Genomic DNA, 10235 nt, shown 5'->3' with positions numbered 1-10235 from the left:
AGAAAAAAAAAAGTAATGATGTATTTTTACCCATAATTCATTGAACTCTTACTGTTGTGTTTTGGCAAGTAAGGATGATTATGGTCAGCACTCCCATAGCACGGAAAGCTTTCTGTTTATTGAGCAATTGAATTTCTCCTTTTCTTTTCTTGGTGGATTTTAGGATTTATTAAGTGCAGAAGATTAGTAGCAGTAGTAGTAATGTGAAATAATATAATACAGGGTGGATTATGATAGAAAGCAAAATAATTCACATGTAAAATCCCAAGTAGAAGTCTTTACAACCATAAGAAAGATTTGCCTTTTTTTTTTTTTGCTTTTTTTTTTTTTTTATTTTGTGGATTTGTGAAATATACTTGTAGAGTTTTAACATTTCAGTTTTGCGTTACAAAGTAGCCCATTAAATCTTCACTTCTAAAGCCAGTTATTATAGTTATTATTCTGGAAGGCTACTGCTTTTTTGGCATCACTTCATATGAATAGGGATAGTAGTTGCTGTAATGAAAATTTGTCATCAAGATTGTAGAGTGGATCCATACCACATGCTGCTTATTATAAACTTGTCTTGTTGAATCTTCTTGATGTCTTTCCCCAGAAAAGTCTGCACAAACATCCTCATGGACTGTAACTTTGCCTTCCTGGTATTATAGTGCCAAAGAAATCACTTGATTAATTTAAAGAGTTTACATTTGAATGTGGATTCCTTCTCAGAGTATTGCACATGGAGTATGTATTGTTTTACTCATTGCTGCTACATCCTGGGCCAGAGTGACTTGCTCTTGAGCTCAAGGGCACTGATGACTGCACAGCTGCCTGTCATTCTCCTGAAATGTCTACCTTTAATAACACCAGAATGTAAGGGCTGTTCTGGTGAAGACATAGATATGACAGCAGAAGTACCCTTGGCCCTGAAGACTACAAAGATTAGGTTGTACCTTCTGTCTGCCATTAAATGGAATAGGAAGAGACAAAACAGAATACTCCTCCTCTCTTGTAACTCCATCCTTCTTTTCCCGAAGAAGCAGAGGAAAAAAAAAAAAAAAAGGAATCACATCAGAGGGATCCTAAATTCAAGTCTAAATTTAATTATTTTTGCTATATACTAAAATTGTAATTTGAAATTACATAAAGAAAAAAAATCAATTAGTTCCATTGATATTGTTGAAAGAACTATTTGTGTTACTAAACAAAATCAACTAGTTTTAATTGACATATTACTTCATCACAAACATGGTAGCACTTTGTATATCTGTTGGTTAAGGCTGTTTGACTGCACTGTGGGTCTGATTGGACTGCAGAAGGCAGTCAGAAGCTGGAGAGACCAGCAGCAGTTCAGTAGAAAATGGTTTGATTTGAGCTTACTTGAAGACCTAAAAGACTGACAAAATTAGGGTTGTTGTTGAAGTTAGATATTCTTATGGACAGAATCACAAGACAGAAAGCAACTCAGCGATATTTATTTCTTTGATATCAATAATGGCCAGTTCTATGTGTACGGTCTCCTTTCTTTACCATCAAAATAGAAAAATAGAATTGCATTTTTTTTTTCCGTTTAAAATGTGTACAAAAGCAGCAGGAATGAATGCAGGAGAATATCAGCACTTAATCCCTGTCCCCATGCAGACAGATGTTTAATAAAAAACGTATTGCAGCAGGAAGAAATTTGAATGTTAAGCCTGGGATATAGTCAGCCTCTGGAAGAAGGAATGTTGAGGAGGTGAAGGGAACTCCCCTCTTGCACTCACTGCTAGAATTATGTGAAGGAAGCATTAATTATGAAATATATAATTCATGCTGGCTTTTAAAAAATCAGATAGAATTAATTTTTTAAAAACTCTTTCACCGTGTCCTTCTTCCATTGGTATTACATGTTAAGAATGTAAAAATAAAAATTATGAAGTTAATCATGCATTAAACAGTTCTTAGCAGAGATGCCACAGACAAAACACTTGTGGCTCAGTGCACCTGTAGGTACAGAAATTTGTACACCGGAATTTTGGTAAGAAATTTCAGGGGACAAGACAGAGTAGGACACCCTGGGAAAAAAAAAATAAAGGCAAAAAAAAAAAAAAAGCACACACGAAAAAAAGCACTACATTCTTTCATCAGAGCAAATACTTCCATATAGCAAGAACATATAGCAAGTGTGAGTAGCAGAAGGTTTAAAATACCACAAGGAAGGTAGTTTGTATTCTGTTGCTAAATCCTAGGAAAGGAATTATTCACATGCATTACCCAATCCACTCCTTCAGGCAAGAAAAAGTCACATAGTTTAGTTAAACACCAAATAAATACCAATTGCTGGGCTATCTGTCTGCACTGAACCATAAATGGGTAGCTCTGTAGGTTCCTCTCTTTCTACTTGTCAGTCTCATCCTGGTTTTGCACATTGATTTTTACCAACATAGCTGGACTGACTCTCAATCACTATTTTGGTGAAGTGGAAGCTTTGTAAAATCACGTACATATACATTTCAGCTTACAGTGTATGGCAATTGTATACATGCTCATGCTTCTGTTCTCTGCAACTGTGCTATCCTGAAGGTTGAAATATATCCTGTGGAGACAAATGGTTTGTGTCTGGAGCTGGATCCAGTTAGTCTTTTTCACTTATCACAGTTTGGATGAGGGTTTATGACTGCAATACTTGGCAGCCAAGCTGTCAAACCACATTAACTCAAATGTGCTCAATATAAGGTTGGCTGGACTGCATGGCTAGCTGTATGCCAGCAGACATGGACACTGTGATGAATATGCTACAGTGTCCAGTGCTGAAGTCTTGAATTGTCAGTAAAAAAAATGCTGTAACTGTAAATTGCACAAGTCAGAACCTCAATCTAAGGGAGATCTCTGAGAAGGGAACTACCAAAGGGATTATTTTCCACCCAGAATAGCAGGTGAACATAGACCTCACTTGGTTTTATTTTGCCATTTGTTTGCCAGGAACCTTATTCAAGTATCTGGTGCATTAAAAGCTTTTTAACAACTTTAAACTAAAATAAGAAAGAGTTAGTTTAGATGCCAGGAGGAAATTCTTCACTCAGAGGGTAGTGTGGCACTGGAACAGGTTACCCAGAGAAGTTGTGGATGCCCCATCTCTGGAGGTGTTCAAGACCAGGTTGGACAACCTGAGCAACCTTATCTAGCGAGTGGTGTTCCTGCCTATGTCAGGGGGTTGGAACTGGGTGATCTTTAAGGTCCCTTCCATCCCAAGCTGTTCTGTGGTTCTTTGATTCTACGATTGCTATATTCAAATATACTGTAATGTTTTGCACCTGTACATGTTAAAGGTTTAACATTATTTTAAAGATCCATGTCCCTTAATTTTAATTATTAGTAAGGCTATTTTACAGTTTAATGAAGTTCCTTTATATGAGATCTGCAGTGAGGTGTAACCAGGAGTTATTTGCGCCTGGTATTCATTCTACAAGAAGGCTGGTAAATGGCCAAAAAGAGATGGCAGTTAAAATGACAAAAGTTGGTCAGAGCACAGGTCTCTTCATGCTACTTGCAGCTTCTGGGGTGGAGAGGTAGTTTCCAGTGGATGGCATTCTGGAAACTGAGAACCTGGAGTGCTTTCTTTCTTTCTTTGCACCGGAACTTGGAATGCTTTCTTTCTTTCTTTGCACCTTCATATAGAGATTGAAGTGGCAGTATCTGCATCACTGGGAAGAAAAGACTGAATCATTAATTGTGAATGATCTACTGATTATATATATATATATAATATATATATTTCCCTACTCACAAGCTGTTCATGAAAATGCTGCATGTCATTTTGATACCTACCTCTTTCTGGTGCCATAGCATTACCAGCAACTTTGGAAAGTTGCCTGGGACATTCCCTATTCAACACTTGGTGAACATATTCTGTCTCTGAATGCCTATGGACCATGTTGCCCACCACACGTTTTCATCTGTGGGTATGGCTGTTTATATCAGCTCTGCTCTGGGCTTAGAGAAGACTCTTTCACAGCAGCAGAGATGGGTCACAGCCCGCAAAGTGGTGGCAGCAGTAGACAGGCAGTTGTGGATGAAGATGCTCTTTCCTCAGGTGCAGTGCCCACTTTTGTGGGAGGAATCATCTTTCCACAAACAGTCACAAAAAAGTGCTAATGATGCAGATGTTAACAAGAGCTGATTAAGATGAATTTCTGATGTAATTGAGCTGCATTTCAGAGTAGGACTAGTTGTAGAAAATACTTTTGCAAAATTTAGCCAGCTCTATGTTTCACATGACTCCGTATTTATATTAAATCTTTCTATCTAAAACATGCTTAAATAGAATGTTACATTTCTGTATGATCAAAACTATAAGAACAAACAATGGAGTTATTAATTTTTAATTGTAGTTTATAGATATATCATCTATTCATGTCTGATGCCTTCATTCTTGTAATGTAATGTTGAGTGAACTGTTAACGATTTCCCTTAATCAAGTGCAGATTTTTGTACTGTTAATGCCTTTAAGCAAGCAAATATTTCTCTTAATTTAGTCTCTTTTCCTGTTTGCAAAGCTTTGCGCTAACTTTGTCTGAACAGTCTTATGAAAAGATCTTGATAGAAATATACAAAGGAAAGCATATAAGTGTCATGGTTCCGCTCGAGTGGGCAGCCAAGCTCCACCACAGCCACTCTCTCACTCCCCCTCCTCAAAGGGGAATGGGGAGAAAATATGTGAAAAGGGCTCAAGGGTTGAGATAAGGACGAGAAAATCATGCAGTAATTATTGTAACGGGCAAAACAGACTCGGCATAAGGAGATAGTAAGATTTATTGCCTATTACTAACAAGAGAGAGAAGTGAGAAACAAAGGAAAGAAACCAAAAGCACCTTCCCCCCTATCCACCCTCTTCCACCTCCTCCCCCCGAGCAGCGCAGGGGAATGGGGGAATGGGGGTTATGGTCAGTCTACAGCACTTCTTCTCTGCCGCTTCTTCTTGGTCACTCTCGTCCCCTGTGCTGTGGGGTCCCACCCACGGGATGCAGTCCTTGATGAACTGATCCGGCGTGGGCTTCCCACAGGCAGCAGCTCTTCCAGAACTGCTCCAGACATGGGTCCATACCACGGGGTCCATCCCTCAGGAGAAAACTGCTCCAACCTGGCTCCCCCACGGGCAGCAGCTCCTGCCAGGTCACCTGCTCCTGCGCGGTCTCCTCTCCACGGGCTACAGGTCCGGCCCGGAATCTGCTCCTGCAGGGGTCTTCCACAGGCGGCAGCCTCCGTCGGTGCAGGGCCACCTGCTCCACCGTGGTCTCCTCCATGGGCTGCAGCGTGGAACCCTGCTCCACCGTGGTACTCCATGGGCTGCAGGGGGACATCCTGCTTCACCATGGTCCTCACCACAGGCCGCAGGGGACTTCTGCTCTGGCGCCTGGAGCACCTCTCCCCCTCCTTCTACACTGACCTTGGTGCCGCTCCTCACTCCCTTCACTCTCCCAGCTGCTGTGTGGCGCAGCGTTTTTTTCCCTGTCTTAAAAATGCTCTCACAGAGGCGCAAAACAACATCGCTTATTGGCTCAGATCTGGAAAACAATGGGGCCCTTCCCAAACATGGGGCAGCTTCTAGATCTTTCTCACATAAACCACCCCTATGGCCCCCTGCTACCAAAACTTTGCCACGTAAACCCACTACAATAAGAAAAGGGAACAAAATCTGATTTTACACATCCAAGGGTACGTTCTTTTTTTTTCATAATATGTTTCATGTGCTCAGTATGTTTGCTCAGCTACTGAACCCTTTGCTGTGGGTACTGTTTAAGGCAGCTTATGGCCATTTCAAGTCACCTAAAAGAAATTGTGCCATATTGAGGACAGATGAGCAGAGAGAACAAGTATCTCTGTGTTTAGCAGTCTGTCTTTCAATATGCCCCTCTCACCTCAACATCTTCCCTTGTAGCAGATTTATCAGGATCTGAATGGAGCAAACACCTGAGAATGCCTTGTCTGAGTTACCCTTTGCCTTTGCGTATGGGCTGCTCATGTCAAGGCTGTGTACTTGCTGTGTACTTGCATTTCACAGACTGTATCAATCAAAGAACCACCTAAGACTTTCAAAAAAATACCTGAGGATAGTCTAATTATTTTGAAAATAATCCACATAGCATTTTTGAAATGTCTGCAGAGTACTTTTCGTTTCCAGCCAAATACAAGCTGGCAAGCTTTCAATGCTTGTTACTTTTCATCTTAGCAAATTTTATTCCTTTCTTATTCACAGAGAGTTTTGTGTGTTTTCATAACAGTCTGAAGTTGTAGCATTTCATAATTTATGGCCCACCAGTGATTCATTGTACACAGATTGATAAATTGCTAGACATAGACAATACAGGGGACAGTCAGTCTTTTTTTTTTTTCCTTCTTCTTTTTTTTTTTTCTTTTTAATAGTCTCATGAATATATTCCTTTGGCTTTCAGAAATATGTGGCCATCAGAATTAATTATTAAAAAAGTAATAGCCTCAACCCTCTGTAGATTTCTGAATACAAAATACAAAGTTATTTTGTCTTGTTTTCCCTGAAAAAAAATCAACTCCTTTCTACCATAAGCATTAACTGACAAAATGAAGCAATTTCTCTTCTGTGCAGGAAAGCATGGAACAAATAGGAAAATCAGTGGTGTCTAATATAGCAGGAGAAACTCATTTAGCAGCATAGTTGCAGTCCCTGATGTCAGATGAGATCATTGTTGATATGAAGACAATAAGGCTTATTTAATGATGCTGGTCTACTTTCATTTTATTGTAAGGAGGTTATGTACAGTGTGAAAGCGTACTCACTTTGCATAATACAACAGAACAGGGTATCATCAGGAAAAATGTGACAAAAATTAACCAGTGCAAAGCATGTAACTCTTATGCTGTGGCTGTACAGTGACTTGAACATACACGTTAGCTTCATACACTGGCTGCAGTTGCTGTAAAGCTGGTGACCAAGGTGATTCATGTTTACTGTTAAAAGAACTGCTCAAGAAAGTTAAGCTTTTGTTCCCCCTCCCCCTGCCTATTTCACTTCTAGAAGAGCTTTGTACTATGACAGCAGTGCACAGGCTCGCTGTGTGTGACACCTGGCATGTACTAGCTGGCTCACATCAGCCTGCAGCAGAAAAACAATGCCTTCTGCATCTGCATGGGTCAGAGGATGGGCTTTTTGAGTTGGCAGGTGGTCCGACTGGGCTGTTTTAGTAATTTTATCTGGCTTTTGCCAATTGCATTAACATGCATTGCTGTAATGCAAGAAACATGACACTTGCATTAAAATAGTGTTGCAAGTGTCAAGATGGATTTAGAGGTTCTTCTAGATGTGGGGTTGGGATGGATTATTTTTGGAGTGTGATGTATTTTTTAAACAGAAGCAAAAAAGAGATCAGATGATGTTCAGACAAGTTCAATTTTCCTGACACTAACTAGAAACGGACAGGTCACTGCTGTGAGCCACTTATTAAACTCCTTGAACCGAAGAAGCACTATTAATGACCATTTCCACCCTATAATTTAGTCCTACTAACATTTGTACTTTCAGGGACTTTCTAAATAATTCATTGAGCCTTGCATGGCTTTAATGGGGGAAATAAGAACTTTTTCCTAGGCTTTGTGGCCCAGAAATTGAACACATTTTCCACTTAAGTCATTGTAGCTTTTTTTTTTTTTTTTTTTTTTTCCCCTGAATTTACTGAAAACACTGCTTATGGAAGTAAAGCAGAGAACTGCAATGTATGCGTCTGATATGTAAGAGAGACAAATGCCTCATTTTAAAATGTTGTCCTGTCTGAAATGCTTTTACTTACAGCTGTTGCTGTTTGTCTCTTTCAATACATTCAGTGTAAGAATTAGCCTTCACCCTCTTATCTCTTTGCTATTCTTTTTTTTTTTTTTTTTTAATTTTCTTTCCCAAATCTGTAACAAGTCTGGTGTTTGGCTTCAAGCCAACTGATTAAGTTAAAAAGAACTTTTGTAATGCATTTAATTGGTTCTGTCTGGCATGCCCTTTGGCAAGAGCAGGTGAGCAGGTGTATGGTTGGTTGCTCTCCAGATAGGCATTCTTTGCACAGACAAAATATTCTGCCAAATTATGAGAGAAAAGTATGGTGGTCTCATATGTTTGTCTTACTCCCTTTCACGAGCAGTCTGGACTTCATCAGTTACAGGTTTTAAAAGAAAGAGAGTCTTCTGAACAACATAATAAATTATAGCCATAGTTTGTACATGACTGACTATCAGACTCCTGATTCTTTTTCTTTAAGAAAATTTAACTTTTCTTTAAGATTTTTTTTCCTCCCCTTCTAGTGAATCGGTATAAATAACAAATTATCTGAAAGTTCTCTCAGTCATAATGCTACGGCAGCATGTCCTGTGTTGGGTTCTGGCAAGCTAGCTATAAAGCGTAATTGTACCTGCAGGAGTGGGGCTAGATGGAAGGAAATCTTAGGCTAGCAGCTTTTGTTGGTTTATCAAGAAAAGAAAGTCATGCATATTATCAAATTGCTGTAACTGACATTTCAAATTATATCTGTCTTATATACCTATGGATTCTTTAGTACCATTGATGCAATTTAGAAAAGACCTTAGCAGTAGAGGGATAATGATTCTGGAGTAAATTCTTAGGACACTTAGTTTCTCTTTAGAAAGACCGAATTCAAGGAAGGCAATAGTAAGCCAAAGAAAGGATGTAATTTATATTTAGTGCAAAGCATATAAATATAAGGACAATTCATGGTTAACAATCATCCATTGCCAAAGGATTAAGGACATAGTATAGTAGCTTTGAGATAAGACTACAAAATTGAAGCAGAATGTTGATGCATGACCTCATTTTCCCTTTTTAAAATGAGGTTCTTAGCAGTCTACTGTACACTGCAGATTTAGCATAGCCAAGCCTTTTTGGCTGATGAAAAATTAAGAACCACTTAGAAAATTCAGGGATCAGGTGGAGCTCTGGTAAATCTTCCCTGAATATTGGATGGGTTACCCATGAAGGAAAAGATTTTAAGTTAAATGAGGAGAAAATAATAGCAATTATCAAACAAACAAACATACAAAAACAAAATCACAAAACTAAATCCAACTTTGGTTATGAGCTAGTTAAGAGGAAATAGGTGGGCCATTCAAAAAAAGTGAAAATAGTTCTGCTTAAAACACGGTAACTGCTTATAATCTGTATTCTTCTTGTTAGTTTTTGAGTAACTTTAAAGTCGTATTGATACATAAAAGCATAAAAGTTAACTTTAAAATGTTAACATTTTTGTTACTTTAAAATGATGGAAAATATTACTTTTGTAAAATTATATTCCTCAGCTCAAGTCACACTTGACTGAAAATCAGAGGGTAATTAAAAAGCACATGACAGAAAATTGTAAATTCAGTGAGTTTTTTGATTGCACTAAGCCTGCTGTTGAGCAGAACCACCAGAGCCCTTTCTGCTGAGCTGCTCCCCAGCTACTTGTTGAACTGCATGTCACTGATGATTGTTCAATGCTCCAGTGTCTCTAGATCCCTCTGCAAAGCCTCTCATCCCTCCATAGAGGTAACAGCAACTCCCAGTTTAGCATCCTTAGCAGAATTACTGAGGATGCATTCCACTCCTGCATCCAGATCACTGATAAAAATGTTAAACAGGACTGGCCCTAGAGCTGAGTCCTGGGGAACACTGCTAGTGACTGGGTGCCAGCCAGAGGCAGTCCCATTCACTGTGACCCTTTCAGCTATATTGTTGAGCTAGTTCATCTGCCAGCACAGCATGAATCTCTTTATCTCACAGTTGGAAAATGTGTCTAGATGGATGTTGTAAGGGATGGTATCAAAGGCCTCACTAAAGTCCAGAAGGATTACATCCACTGCCTTTCCTTCATCCATGAAGTAGGTGACCTTAACATGGAAGGAGGCCAAATTGCTAAGGCAGGATCTTCTCTTTTCCCTGGTGAACCTATGTTGACTATGCCTGATAACGGTATTTTGAGAAGCTGTGGTTCTAGGCCGTTGGTAAGAAACCTCTGTGAGCCCAATAGATTGAATTCTCCAAGACTTCTTTGATAATGCTTTTGAATTAGATTTAATAAGATATTGACATTTTAGGTCTGCAGGCAATCAATATTTTTTATCTAAATTATAAATATAGTGTAGAAAGTGACATTTTAAAGCCAGTGAGATACTGTCACTTCTTTCAGTGGTCTGAAATATGTTACAAAGTATTTAGCTCTTTGTCTACAGTAAAACATTAAAACCCTGGGGAAAAAAAAAAAAAA

At 39.0% G+C, this 10235-nt stretch overlaps 1 long non-coding RNA gene across 1 annotated transcript; it reads right to left on the bottom strand.

Moving 5' to 3' along the window:
- Window positions 1-302: 302 nt before the first annotated feature.
- LOC119714586 (uncharacterized) lies at window positions 303-5460 on the bottom strand. Its single transcript, XR_005261943.2, has 2 exons — window positions 5139-5460; window positions 303-3665 (listed from the first exon to the last, which is right to left on the bottom strand). It is a non-coding gene; the product is annotated as an uncharacterized lncRNA (long non-coding RNA).
- Between the last annotated feature and the right edge of the window lie 4775 nt (window positions 5461-10235).

The sequence above is a fragment of the Anas platyrhynchos genome, chromosome Z, assembly GCF_047663525.1.
Source record: "Anas platyrhynchos isolate ZD024472 breed Pekin duck chromosome Z, IASCAAS_PekinDuck_T2T, whole genome shotgun sequence".
NCBI classification, from domain to species: domain Eukaryota; kingdom Metazoa; phylum Chordata; class Aves; order Anseriformes; family Anatidae; genus Anas; species Anas platyrhynchos.
The sequence above is the reverse complement of the archived record's forward strand: the minus strand, read 5'-3'. Positions and strand labels throughout refer to the sequence as shown.